Below are 14,766 nucleotides of genomic sequence, written 5' to 3'. Positions count from 1 at the left end.
TGCCTGGAGCGGAGGCCTTTTTTTATTACCAGACTGGGGAGGTGGAAGAGCAGAGCCAAGAGTTGAGGCGTTTTAATTTTTAATGTTGTGATTGTTAGTAGAAATGGGGGTGGGGCAGAGTAGTTCACCTCCTCACTTTATCACCCTCCCCTTCCTCCCTTACCTCCCTGCCCCTTCTCTCCTAAAGCCCTTATGTTGTAAATTGGGCCCTTTAATCAGAGGAAAGCAAAAATCCTGAGAGTACAGGAGCTGCTCATTGGCAAGGTCATTGGTTTGCAGTTTTTATGCTGTATTGCTGAATGTGCACCACGGAACACAGACAAACAGAATTTGACACCATGTTCATCAGACACAGTCTTAACTCCATTTTAGCAACATGCGAGTCACAAAAGGTCCTTGCAGCAGATGCATAAAAGACAACATATTTCCGTTTCTGGAACATAAACTGAAAAACGTTGAAGTTTATAGGCAAATCTTCCTGCCCCTTCAGATTTTTTTTTAAACCAATAACGCAATACAGTATTGATGTTTTTCAAAACAAAGCTGAATATCTTAAGAACTTTTTCTGGATAAAGTGAACTTGACTATATATTAGTTTTGAAACTTATCAGGATTAAGTTAATCTTGTACAAGGAAAAAATTGTCTCTAATTAACCTAAAAAAACCCAAACACACAAAATATTTTTTTCAGTTCACTCCCTTGAGGGCCACAGTGGTGATTAGAATTACCTGACTGAAAGCTCTTGCCTCATTTCATACAAAAAGCTCTACACCTCTGGTCTCTAATGCACTGAAAGAGTACCTAAAATTTTCCAGAACATCAGACAGTGATTGTATAATTAACAGTCTGCCCCCAAAGACTTAACTGTCACCATAATCCCTGCTTTGATCAGCTCACACACCATGAATCGCAAGGACCTCCCTATGACAAGAACTAGGTCAAAGCCATTACTGCTGGCAAGGATTACATCAGCAGGTTAGGGGGCTCGTCCATAAAGAAACCCTGTTACCGTGCAGTAGTGAGGATGTACTGCAAAATAGGCTTCAATCACATTGCAAGAAAAAAAAGTGGGCTAAAACATTAAGATATTTAGAATGCATTTATGTTGCAGGTTTAGCATTGGTGAAACGCGATTTCAACTTTGCACAGACGATAAACTAGTAGTACCAGGATCTGATTGACTCTGGAATGAAGCGGACTTAGACGCCCTGGACAGGATTGTCTCACACCATTTTGTTGTGACACCACATAAATCCAATGCAATGTCAAACCTGGTTTACAAAGTCTCAGACCAGTAATTGCACGTAAATGCACCCTTAAGAAAGTCCCATTATTGTGAGCTGGAAATTATCCTGCTTTTAAACATTTTCTAATATTTCCAATATAGAGCATTTGAAAAAAAAAATCAGTCTTTAGATTTTGTAAATTTGTAATTTTTTTTTTAAATGGCTGTAAATATATGTTAAGAGCTAAATATTACACCCATTGATAGTCACAGGGCAAAAAAATCTAGCCCCAAATGAGGAAAAAATGCTATGAGAATGTATTGTTGAATATAAACTACTCATAGTAACTGATGCACCACAAAGCAATGTGTTTATATAAAAAATAAGATTTGATTTTACACGAGATAGCTAGGCAAGATATCCTCATCCACCAGGACATAGAACGTGTTCATCATATTACCAAACATCAATGCCACTAGCACAGGCTTGTTCTAGGAAAAGAACTTTAGATTATAGGAGGACATGGATAGAATGGCAGGTTTGTGAGTTGAAGGATGAGGTTTGGCTGCAGTTGTGCATTGTGATGCTGAAATAAACAAAGTTATTCAAACATCAAGAGTAGCTTTACTACTGTAAGACTACTCATATTCTCTCATAAAAACACACATTACATGCCAACCTCTTGCCACTTTTTTTTCATGGCTCTATAAAGCAGCATCAAATCTAAAATTAATGGTAAACATTTAAATAATGCAAGGAAATATCTAATCAAACCAACACAATCAAAACACCCCATACTTCAGCTCAGGTTCTTCTATGTGGATGTAGGTTATGAGCAAGTGTATTGTCTAGTTCTGAACATAAAGCCAGCAGACATGAAATGTTAAATAAAAGCTTCTCTTTTATGCATAACTGATGGACCCAGCCTTTGGTCAGGTTAGCATGTCAGGCTTATACATAATACATAGCGCAACAATCTTGATTTCTTCTCTAAACCCCAAACAGGAATGCATGTAGGCTCAACCTGGTTGGCACATTCCTATATGGCCCTAACTTTAAAAAAAAGCTCCAACTCACTATAGGTGAGACTGTTGCATTAAATCAAAATGAAAACACTCCACAAATATGATTCAAAAGGTCTATCTGCAAAACTAATTTTGCATTCAAAAGAAAACCAACTATAAGTTATTTATTTCATTTCTCCTCTCTTCCCAATGATTCAGCAAAAATTTAGGAATCTAAAAAACTTTAAATATAAGAAAAGACAGTAGTATAGCATTGCACATAACCTTACTGATATTCAAGCAATGCAAAGTTATGCCCCATAATTTTCAGATTCCTTCCCATGCCTACAGCACACTCAATGGCAACCCTGATGTGTAAATGACATCAGCAATAATGTTGGAGGTGCCAAAAACCTATTGGGATGGTAGTTTCCCTCGATGCCACCAAAAGCAATGGTAAATAAAACTGCCACTACTGCCATTTGCATCAAATCGACCATCTTCTGTCTACACTGAATTACTTTTGAAGTGTAGTCAACTGCATTGGCCAATTTACACACAAGAGGTCCTATAAACAGCAACAGGGACAAATGGCCAGTTAAGCTGTTTTGGTGGTGTTGATCGAGGGATAAATGTTGGTCATAAATGGTTGCCATAAATTTTTTACATCCACCTGAACAGACAGACCGGGACTCAATTTAAGATCTCATCCAAAAGTTGCACCTCCAACAATGCCGCACTCCTTCAGTACCGGACTGCAGCGGTTCAAGGCGGCGGCTCACCACCACCTTCTCAAGGGCAATTAGGGATGGGCAATAAATGCCGGCCTCGCCAGCGATGCCCACATCCCATGAACGAATAAAAAAAAGTACCGAACTGAAGTGTCAACATTAGATTATGTGCTCCAGTCCTGTAGTGCTTAAACCTATGACCTTTGGACTCAGAATTGAGCCTAGCTGATACTTGCCCTTGCCATTATTGGCCTGCATAGACCTTTGCATGACATCAGGGAAAGCTCCAGCCAGAAAGACAAATTGCAGATGCAGTTATTCCATGGTATAAATGAAGTGAGTTGGAAAAAGAAGCTCGCACAATAAAATCCACCCAGGATTGCCTGGGATCCCAATACATGTGGGGAATTACTTTGCTGATCGACCAGACTACATTGCTTCCTCAAATTTCCTTGCTACATAAAACAAAGTAATTTCCAAACACAAACCCTATCTGCTGTTTACTTTCTGGGTTCTGAATACTAGGTCAGTTACAGATCACATTGTCACTTCCTTTTTCTCAAGGCATAAAAGATAAAAGGTAGCACACATTCACAAAACAGCACTTCACTGCATCCTAGGAAAGTGCAACATTTGATCCAACTGTTCAGATCAAGATACATTGGATAAATAAAGGGAGAAAGTGTAGACAGGAGTACCTTCAATTTAACCACCCTCCCATACAAAATTTCAAAAAAATCACGTAAATACATTTCTTCCCACAGGACTGATTTTTTCGATTTTATGATTCATTTTCACCACCAAGGGGACCTATCCATTTTGCACTGAATTCACAAAACCACTCCGATGATCCGGATTACAATATCCTCGAGAGACCTACTGATTTACCTTGACTTCAGTCCGAAGGCACACGAGGTGAGGTAAATGAGTCCATCTAAGTAGACAACTGAACCCATTTGGCCCCAAGTTTTCCCAGCTTGGACTGCTCTAGATCAGTCCAACCCACTGAGGTCTGAGTTGGTTTCTCATAGATGCTAGATGAAACCTAAAATGGTGGGTCTCTACAAGAGGAAATGCATCACAAACCCAAAGTGTTCGCACTTTTTTAAATTATATGCAAATAGGAACTACTTTAAATTAAAGGTACTACCACTATATATTATTCTCCATTAATACTGTAAGATTATTTATACCAGTATTTGGCTTTTATGACTGGAAGTAGATAGGAAAATAGCCCTCAGATTACCAGCATAGCCAGAGAAACTCCCATCTCCATGGTTTAACCAGTTTATAAGATTTTGGGCCACATCCTCAGAAGGTGAAAGAGTTATATTAAAGTTATAAAGCTATTTAAATTATATTAATTCTAAGCTGCTAAAATAACTGCGCAATTTCAGTAAAAATAAACAATATTTACCAACCCCACCCTAGACGGCTGCCACCCAAGGAGGGGGCCTTTAAATAAATGCATTTACATTTTGGCAGACTAAGCCAAGAAAAGCCCTTCTACTTACAAACTTTCCAATAAAACATGGCGCTGCTTGCGAAGCAAAAATCCAGATATGGGGCACATCTGCAGTGTTTGAAGCCACCTATCTTCAGTACACTATATGCAGCCCAATATGCTTTAAATGTCTGACAAGATGGATTTTTAAAAAGGTTTAAAACACCAATTACGCATGCTGTCACCCCTTTCCCATTCTGTTTTTTGTTTAAAAACTCAAATGTTTTTCCTATTTATTCTAAATTGTATTTTCCAACGTTTTCTCTCTTGAAAAAAATGGGTTTCAAGCTCCATATTTACCCATTTTATTTGGCTGCCACTGTCGATTTTGGAGGTGTCAGCAATTGCTTTTTTTTGTTCAAAAAGTGGCTTTGACTGCCAGTTTTTGTCCCATCACTATATGAAGATTTTTGTGCACGTGGAGGCATCAGATGAGGGCAGGATCAGACTTGGCTGTAAGGTCTTCCATGATGAAGAACCCAAAACTAAATGCTAAGCCTCACCCCCTAATTATGGCCAGTTGGGTGAGATACTGGACGACATCCAGTGCTTGTCGAAACATATCCCAGCAAGGGATCAACACTTTCAGGGGGCGGGGGAATAATGGGGGAAAATAATTCACTAGAGTGCATTTTGTCCAAAATTTGTAGTCAAGTACTGTAAATTTGCAAAATGTGTGAACAAAAGTCAAGTTAAAAAATGAATGAATGAGTTTAATTGCAACAAAAACAAATCTCTTGCTTAGATCCAGCTCCTGATTTTTTTTTCTACATAAATACAGAATAATAGCTGAGCATTGTTGAAGATATCTAAAACATGGACAAATGTCTTACAAAAATTGATAAACTTTGTGCTCCTACACAAGACTGGTTTGCCAACTAGGCATAGGGACAAAAATTCCATATTTCTACAATAATTAGAGTCCAAAAATTTTAAAAGGTTTTCTTGTTAAATCATCTCTTCATATTACTTGCTCTTAATAGTTGACAGTAGACACACATCTAACCACTTTAGGAATATTTTTTTTTAACAATTGTCTCTGGAGAAGCTTAGAATGTTTTGCAATTTATAGGTGATATAATGGTAGTATGTATACTACGAAATGATCTCTCAATGTGCTCAGGAAATCCGCTAAGAAATTCACTGCACTCTTTCATTTTAGAGATTTTGTTTTACCAAGCTGAAATAATCATAATTAATAGTTTTAAGCTCAAATCAGAAAACAGAAACGAAACAATCACATCAGTGTCAAAGCCTCAACGGTGTTCATGGTCTTGCTCTCATTTCCTGAACTCCTCAGGACTGCAAAATCTCTCTCCATCTTCAAAAGCCTTCTCAAAAATCTCTCTTTGACGATGCTTTCGGTCACTTCCCCTAACTACTGTTCAGTTTCTTTTCGATGGCAGAACACTCAGCCATCTCGGTCTTACTTTCTGGAACCTCTCCCCTAAACTTCTTCACCTTGCTACTTCTCTCCCCTCTTTAAAAGCCTTCTCAAAAACTTTATAACCATGCTTTCTGTCATCTCTCCTAATTATTGCTCAGTGCCAATTTCTCCTTTTGACATGCCTTGTGACATTTTCTACATAGATGAGCTAAATTAATGGATAAAAATTTTGTGTCACTGCATTGACATGTGTTGCTGGTGAAAGCTATAATGATATAATGTAATTATATAACATAATGATGTAATAGGGAATAACGTTAAAATTAGAGCAATGCCATTCGGGGTGATTTCAGGAAGCACTTCTCCACACAGAGTAGTGGAAATCTGGAACTCACTCCCTCTAAAAGCTGTTGCGGCTAGGTCAATTGAAAAATTCAAAACAGAGATAGATGGATAGATTTTTGTTAGGTAAGGGTATTAAGAGATATGGAGCAAAGGTGGGTCAATGGAGTTGAGGTACAGATCAGCCATGATCTAAATGAATGGCAGAACAGGCTCGAGTGACTAAATGGCCTACTCCAGTTCCTAAGTACTTTAAAGTAATAAAAATTAAGAGTGTTGTAACATCTGTGTCAAATAAAGATGAAAAGAATAGTTATTTTCTGAAGTTAATTTTTTTATTCTACCACTAAAATGTTTCTCAGCAAATGATAAGGGACATAAATGTTGTATTCCATAAACCCTGAAAGCATTATATATTTCTTAATATTTTTTCTGTGCCGTTTGAGCAATCTTAGCCAACAGCTATTGTGTGATTTTTCCAACTGAGTGACATTTTTAAGCAGTCCTGTTGCCCAGTTGTGATCATATGACTCTTCCAATCACACTGCTTGCTACCAATCTCAAGCATATACATTTAATAAAAGTTTAATGGCAATAATTATGAAAGGTATTTTCTAGGCATGCTCAACACATTTCATAGTTGTTACTCACCAGACTTTCCTGGCATAACAAACCCAACATACTGCAGTCAACATTGTACATGGCTCAGTAGCCTTTGACCTTGGTGTAGTATGCTATTACCTGTCTCCTCCTATTGCTATATGTTGAGTGTTTCAGTTACGTAATCATGGAAAGAGAACTTACCCATACCACTGAGCTCCACAAGCTGTAGTGATTATGGAGCAATTTCACACTTACTAAGAAGTACAAGCAAATACTTGCAGCCATGTTTGAGGGGGGAAAAGGTAAGTGGGTGGAATCTTGGTCTGGGTCTTGCTTCAAAGCATAAAATCTATAGGTTATATATTATTCACATGAAATTTTAGAAATGCCAATATATTGTGAATTTGAGAAAGAACACTTGGCTCCTTTCTGAAAAGGACTCTTTTGCCTTTGTTTAGGGGAAGAGAGATAATATGGAAACCTGTCTAGAAATAGCTGTCGAATGCATATACAGTGAAATCTATAAATTAGGAACACCTAAGGGATGTGCATCAGGTGAACTTTATTTGCAGGTGTCCTTATTTTCAAAATGGTCATTGTATGTACAGTAAACCGGATGAGCTAAATATCCTAGGATTGGCTGCATCTCCTGCAGCGTTCCTTCTTTTTTTCTCCCTCACCTGGGATCATGCCTAATTCTGGAGCCCTGTGAGCGGGATGTGATTTCAGTTTATTTTCTATTTGTTGGGTTTCCCAGTACATTACCATCCCAGGGTCCTTTTCTATCAAGGGAGGGATGTCCTGATCCTGGGATTTGCTACATTGGCAGCCTGCACAGGGCAAAGTGGCTGCTGTAGGGCTGGAGTGCCTGGGAGATCCCAGCCAAAATTATGGGGTCGGAGGGATTAAAGTCCTGCAGACCCCTGTCCGGGATCCCCTCCCTCCATGTGCTGCAGCTGCTAATGTTTGAAGTGCTGGGTAGGGTTGCCAACTCTGGTTGGAGGCATTCCTGGAGGTTTGATCGCATTACATCTGACCATGTGATGCCTGATCACATGACATTAGAATACATGATCAAATATTTATCCCATTCCCTTTGAAATTAAGTTTTAGTCTTTACCTCAATAGCCACATGTGGTAAAGGATGCCACTGTTTAATAGCCCTCAGTTCAAAAACCTTCCTCCTCCCTTCCCCCTTGCTTCTTCTAGTGAGAATCCTTTGTTTCCGTTCTCCAGTTCCCTATTCGCCCACCAGTGGAAATAATCTTTCATGTTTACCCACAGTGAAGTCCCCAGGTTTCACTTACCCCTTTTACCAGCTGCTCCTCTCTCAGTGCCATTCCCACTCAGCACCTTGCTGCTGCTGCACCCAGCTCTGCCGGAAATGCTATTCTCCCTCTCTCCCCCGATCCCCCCATTCCCCCCCCCCCACCCAGTCGCGGCTCTCTGCCGGTGCCAGCTCTGAGCAGTGGGCGGTGACAATCTCCGTGGAAAAGGCTGGGAAATTATTGTTTAAAATTAATGCAGTTTAACTTCGTTCTGACCCTCGACGGCAGGCCAACAGTCAGTAATTATTTACAGTACCGCACACAGTGTCCGTTGCTCATGTGGGCGCACTGAGAAGTTTAAATTGCTGAACTCCTGGGCTGCTTGAGGGAGCACTCAGGATAGGAACCCCCGATATCGGGAAACTCCCGGTCATTCTGGGGTTGAGAACCCTAGGGGTGGGTAGGGGGCTGTTAGCAGCTCACCAGTACCTGACCTACTGGTGGAGTGAGATGTGATGATGCCCGGTGCAGTTCTGGACTTTTGTGGAATGGGGAGTTCTTTACCCAGCACCCATAGCGGCAGAGAAACCACACTATCCCTGGGACCGAGCTGTGCAAGCATTTAATCCAGAGATGGAGTGGTCGCCACTATGGATGCTGAGTAAAGAGATCTCCATTCCACAAAAGCAGTTTCTGTCATCCGCTGCCGCCTCCGCTGACCCGCGTGTCCTGTGTTTTAAGTTATAAACGGACTTGGTGCATTGAAAGCTGTCCGTAGTTCGTAATTTGCAAGTGTCCATGGTTTCAAGATGCAGCTTGTATCTATTACAATCTAAGTTATTTGGGACTGTCAATAAGTGTCCATTTTTTTTGCAGGTGTCCGTTTGTACAGGTCTCACTGTACTTCCAAGTTAATTGAATCAGCACTCCTCTCATACTTCAAGATGATGATGCTTGCATTGCTGTACCAGTGATTGAGAACAGTCTAGCTACTTGATATGCAAGTCATGTGTCAAAAGCAACCAACCTACCAGAAAACGGGAAGTCTGAGATCTACATGAATGATAAAAATAGTAACATGATTGTCTGCCTATTGCATAAGAACTGCTTTGATCTGAGCTGTTGCCAGCCAGCTTGATATCCCTAACCTGCAATTCCCTTGCTTCAACTATTTATTTCCACATTGTAATAACGACTCAGGAAGAAAAGCAGCACCTAAGTTGCGTTAATAGGTTTTGACTAGGAGTCTTAAGATTTCAAACACTATTATTTTTGAGAATTTTTAAAACTTCTTGTAAATGAAACACTACTACTGATTATTTCTTCTGCTTCTATATTCTGCAATTATAAATCTTGTAAATAAATTCGACTCCTAGTGTTAGCTCGGATGATAGTTCAACAGTGTTTTCCTATTTTGAAGTGGACAGGAATGTACAGTGGGCAGCCTATATATGCAACCTCCAGTGCAAAATATCACAGAAAAAAGGCAAATGTCGATCTTGTGGCCGTTACTCCCATTCAACGGCACACGTAACTTAAGTTTCAAATCATGACAGATGCAGGTCTGCATGTGGAAACTGCTCATTTCAGAGAACAGATAGTTGGGAGAGCATCTGAATTGTAATAACCCCTATTATGGGATTTTGCTGTGACTTACTGTTTTTCCAAAACAGGGTATTGCAGCAGGAGCTGCTGATTAGTTGCCCGTGGTAACTTTTACTTCTGGCCAATTACTTCATTGCACTGAAGTAAATTAAGTGCTTAGCGCCACAGTGTTTGGAACAGCATTTGCAACTGTTAAATACAGTACACACGTGCCATGTGGAAGATCTATGGGCACCAGAAACTCCAAGATTTAAAGCACACAAAACACTTCAAATCCAAATACTTCTACTTTGTTTTAAATTACACTAAAAGCACAAATGTTTTAGTACTCTAAAATTTCAATACTCCAACAATTATATTGCTGTTGTACATTTGCAATCACAATGCAAAATATTACAAATAATCAAGAAAGATACACTAAAGTTCTAAGTTCTTTGATTTATCTATATTAAAATTCTCATTTCTGCACGCACTTCCCATTTACAAAACCTCGCTTTCTGTTGTCAACTTTTTCCATTATAAATGTCCGCGTTTAGAATAAAAACTGCCTATGTAAACTTGCCGTGCTGTAATTACATCCTCGTGCCAGTAGAGGCATTGTAGAGCCTCAGTTTTGCATCTCCCAGCTCTGCATCTGTAATGCTCCAGCTAATTCCAGTTCTCTACTGCCCAAATTGCTGTCAGTTTTGTTATTTAACGATAAATATAAAATCAAAAATTGTATAAAAATAAGGACAGAATGTGAAGTGGAGACTGAATTACATCCCTTACCCCGACACCTGCAGACTACACACAAAGGTAGAGTTTCCGCTCATTTCCGCTAATATCATCAGGTTAATCCGGGCGAAATCAGCTGAACCAGCGCAAAAGATCGGGGAATTTTAAACTTAAGTGAGTAGCGCCCAAAACCACTTACGTTCATGTTTTCCACAATCTTTTACGTTGGTTTGAGATTCAATTCGCCTGGATCAGGCCCCGCTCACAAAGCTGGCCACACTCCCAGGTCGACATTGCAAGATTCCACTCATTGCTCTAGTTTGGGAAGGCTCTTCAAATTGCGCTCATTTTCTTAGGCGCACAGACACTAGAAGATGTTCTAAAAGTTTTTCCATATAAAAATTTTAATTTACAAATAAACTGACTAGTGTACACCAATGAAACTATTAAATGGTTCCGTATAGGTTTTTAAAATCATTTTCAGTGATTTTAAATCAGGTTACTCACAGGTAGAGGAAAGAACACTTATTAAAAATTCTTAGTTTTGATGATAAACCCATTTTCAGCTGTATTAATAAAGCTGCGCCAGGTTACCACTCTTAAATACATCATGAAATACTTTTTAAAAGGAGAGGGAAAAAAGAAACGATTAAGTTCTATTTCGCTGCCCAATTGCACTGGTGCATGGAAGATTTTACGTTTGTAATTATGTAAATGAATTTTAGCGGAAACTTGAACTGTAACCTGACCAGCGCAAGTTCAAGCATGTTAGCATGTTTTGGGCATGATTTCCCAATTGCACCCAAAGCGGAAACTCTACCCCTTGGCTTGACTTCCTGTGTGCAATGCCACAAGAGATGACCAGTAAAGTAAAAAAATTGAAATGTAATAACAGAGTGAGCCCACATACTGTATTTTGCAAGTTCATCTGGCTATTCTGTAGTGTAACTGAGGTCACTGTAAAAAAAAGTATACTGTCTGCAAACTTTAGTCAATAACCACTGACACTATTTCTTAATGTTCCATGGTTAGAATAAAAGAAACCCGTTTCTTTTTACACTTGGCTTCTGGCAAGAAAGTACTGGTGATCCAATTTTCTCAGTGTTGCTATATTTTTGAAAACAGTTATTATATAAAAACAAGAACGTGATACACCAAAAAACTACTCAAGGCTTGTCCTGTTGACCACCACTTTAATAAATTATTTTTAAACCCATCTAGCAAAACTTCTGGTCACAACGAAAAGTCTATGCTGTTATTTCATATGTATAAAAGTAGCTGATCCTTATTACGTACTTGAAATAGTTAAATGCTCAAGACTGTCACCAAGAGAGGTGGTTGGTTAATGGCCGTAAAAAGTACAAAACCTTCAATACTCATGACTTATTCCTTCTAAGGTTTCACTCTGGCTATTTAAAAAACATATTAAAGCAAAGATAATTTTATTAAAGATGAAGGCAGCAAAGATACTACGGGCTCCCACTTCAAATTCTGATTAATTCTTCTAATCTAGACACTATTTTTCGTGGCGGACACCCCATCAAATCAGGGTCAACAAACCACCGGCTCTTGGCTTCAAAACCATGACGCTACAAGGTCTTTAAATTAACTCACACATGTTCTCAATGATCACTTTATCCTGTGCTATTACAGTAGCTATTGTAAGGAAGTTATGCAAAATACCAACTTACTAGCTTCAATCAATGACAGTGCAAAATCTCAGGTCCAGCAAAGGGTGTAATGATGTCAGTATTCCAAAATTTTGCAGCACCTGTATAAAGATAAAAGAATTTCATAAATATGACTTGCTCTAAAAATAATAAACTTTTACCTTAAGTTTTAGTCTCTGGATCAGGGCTAATATTTAATACAGGGCACCAAAATGCTCTGCTTCTATAACCCCAAAAAGGTGCAATGGAATGAATTTCAGCCACTGAGAAATGCTTACAGCACCACTCCTTGTGTTCGTAAGCAATGATTCCAGTGACAGCTTCACCAGTAAGACTGCAGAAGTAAGCAAACAGCACATTCGGCTTTGACAATTATTACACATTTAGATCAAGCAGAAATATTTAACTACAACCAGGAACCTACAATCATGAGTAAAATAAAAATCAGAAAACATTTCTATCAGCTTTGAAATTATATCTGTGCTTAGTGATGCTCCCCATATCTATATGGCGTGACGCCGAGCTACACGGACAAGGAAGGTTCCAGATTTGATCCCTCATCTGTGCTAAGTTAGCTGATCTCAGCCAAACAGGAGTATCCCAACGTCCTCGGATTTTACACTAGCGTATCTGTTCCTGACACTATACAACGATCCCTGCTAAATAGGGCAGATCACGTTCAATTGCAATACCCATCACAATGTAATACACTCATCGTGTAAGTTCACGTGTGAAGAAGACACTAGGGTGAGGTGCTCGAGCAGTACCAGTGCCCATGGTACTGTAGCTCAACAAGTCAGCATCTTGAGGATGGGAGAAAATTGAGGAAGGAGAAGGAGAAAATTGAGGAGAGGGGAGGGAGAAAATTGAGAAAGGAAAAAAACTGTCTCTAACCCTTCCTTAGGTATAAACTGCAAATGTCATGTATCATGACAAATTGTATACAGCAGACAAAATAAACAAAATGTGTTTATATTGCATGCTCACATATTAACAGCGATACAAAATGCATCCTATAATTAGTAATGGAAAATAATTTTATCCTAATTAAAACATACGAATTAAAGCTAGTTATTCTATTTTTCTTCTTAATATATTGTTCAAGCTTAAAATAAGGCTAGGAGTACAAAATAAATACTTTTCTACCTTTGTATTACTGATTCAAACCAATATAAAGATGAAGTTATAGATCAATAGATAAGTACTTAATTCTACTGAATGAGGGAAACACGGTAATACCATTTCTGGAAGTGTAAGATATTGCAAGAGGGATAGCACACATTGCAGGAGATCCCACATTGAAAACTAGGCCATAACAAATTTTTGCCCATAATTCTCATGGAATGTACAGTGCAGAAACAGGCCATTCAGCCCAACAGGTCCATGCTGGTGTTTATGAGCCTCCTCCCACCCTTCTTCATCTAACCCCCACAACATATCCTTCTATTCCTTTCGCCCTCATGTGTTTTATCTGGCTTCCCCTTAAATGCACCTATGCTAGCCGCCTCAACAACTCCTTGTGGTAGCAAGTTCCAAATTCTAACCACTAGCTGGGTAAAGAAGTTTCCTCTGAATTCCCTATTGGATTTATTAGTGATTATCTTATATTTATGGCCCCTACTACTGGTCTCCCCCCTCAAGAGGAAAGATCTTCGCCACGTCTACCCTATCAAACCCTTTCATAATCATAGCAAGTACAATTCAGGGGGAGGCCATTTGGCTCATCATGCCTGTGCCAGCAATCCAATTAGTCCCATCCCCCTGCTCTTTCCCCATAGCCCCGTAATTTTTTTCCCTTCGAGTATTTATCCAATTCCCTTTTGAAAATTACTATTGAATCTGCTTCCACCACCCTTTCAGGCAGTGCTTTTCAGATCATTAGAACTCACTGCGTCCACTGGCTCTTTTGCCAATCACCTTAAATCCATGTCCTCTGCTAACTGCCACTGGAAACAGTTTCTACTTATTTACTCCGTCAAAACCATTCATGACTTTAAACACAGCTATCAAATCTCCCTTTAACCTTCTCTGCTCTAAGGAGAACAACCTCAGTTTCTCCACATAACTAAAGTCCCTCATCCCTGGCACTGCACCTGTTCTGCACCATCTCTAAGGCCTTGACATCCTTCCTAAAAAGTGTGGTGCCCAGAATTGAGCACAATACTACAGCTAAGGCTTAACCAGTGTTTTATGGAGGTTTAACATAACTTCCTTGCTTTTGTATTATATGCCTCTATTAATAAAGCCCAGGATCCTATGGGCCCGAGTTCAAATTGTTTATATAAATGGTGAACAACAGTGGTCCCAGCACCGATCCTTGTGGAACACCACAAGGGATTAAAATGTTTTTAAATAAACAGTAGAAATCTATTTTTAGAAATCTATTTGTTTTTAATACCTGGTGCCTATGAAATTTGATATCAACCTCATTACCATTGAGAAAGCTCTACATGTAACACAGCATTGTGTTTCACAGATCATTTTTGCATTCTGGAGCCAACTTAAAATGTGCAATTCAACTTTTTTTTTTAATTAAGCAGTTGAAAATGATATCTATATTAAAGATCTTACATCTGAATGTATTTCCTTCCTCTGCCGCTTCCTGATGTCACTTTCGTCACACTGTGCGTTAATTTTTTCCATTATAAATTTCTATATTCATATTTATAATGGAAAACACCTGTGTAAACTTGTGACTCAATCTGGTC

The 14,766-nt window shown here is 39.1% G+C and overlaps 1 protein-coding gene across 4 annotated transcripts in view; it reads right to left on the bottom strand.

Annotated features, from left to right (window-relative positions):
• Positions 1 to 14,766, bottom strand: part of tbl1xr1a (TBL1X/Y related 1a) — a 169,313-nt gene that overhangs the window by 96,935 nt on the left and 57,612 nt on the right. For 3 of the 4 annotated variants that reach the window (XM_067995324.1, XM_067995323.1, XM_067995325.1), the window contains exon 2: positions 12,080 to 12,159. The exons of the other annotated variant lie outside the window; for it this stretch is intronic. The gene's annotated coding sequence lies outside the window, so the exon portion shown is untranslated. The remainder of the gene's footprint in view (positions 1 to 12,079; positions 12,160 to 14,766) is intronic. 4 annotated transcript variants of the gene reach the window in all.

Source organism: Heptranchias perlo, chromosome 13, assembly GCF_035084215.1.
Source record: "Heptranchias perlo isolate sHepPer1 chromosome 13, sHepPer1.hap1, whole genome shotgun sequence".
In the NCBI taxonomy this organism is placed as follows: domain Eukaryota; kingdom Metazoa; phylum Chordata; class Chondrichthyes; order Hexanchiformes; family Hexanchidae; genus Heptranchias; species Heptranchias perlo.
The sequence above is the reverse complement of the archived record's forward strand: the minus strand, read 5'-3'. Positions and strand labels throughout refer to the sequence as shown.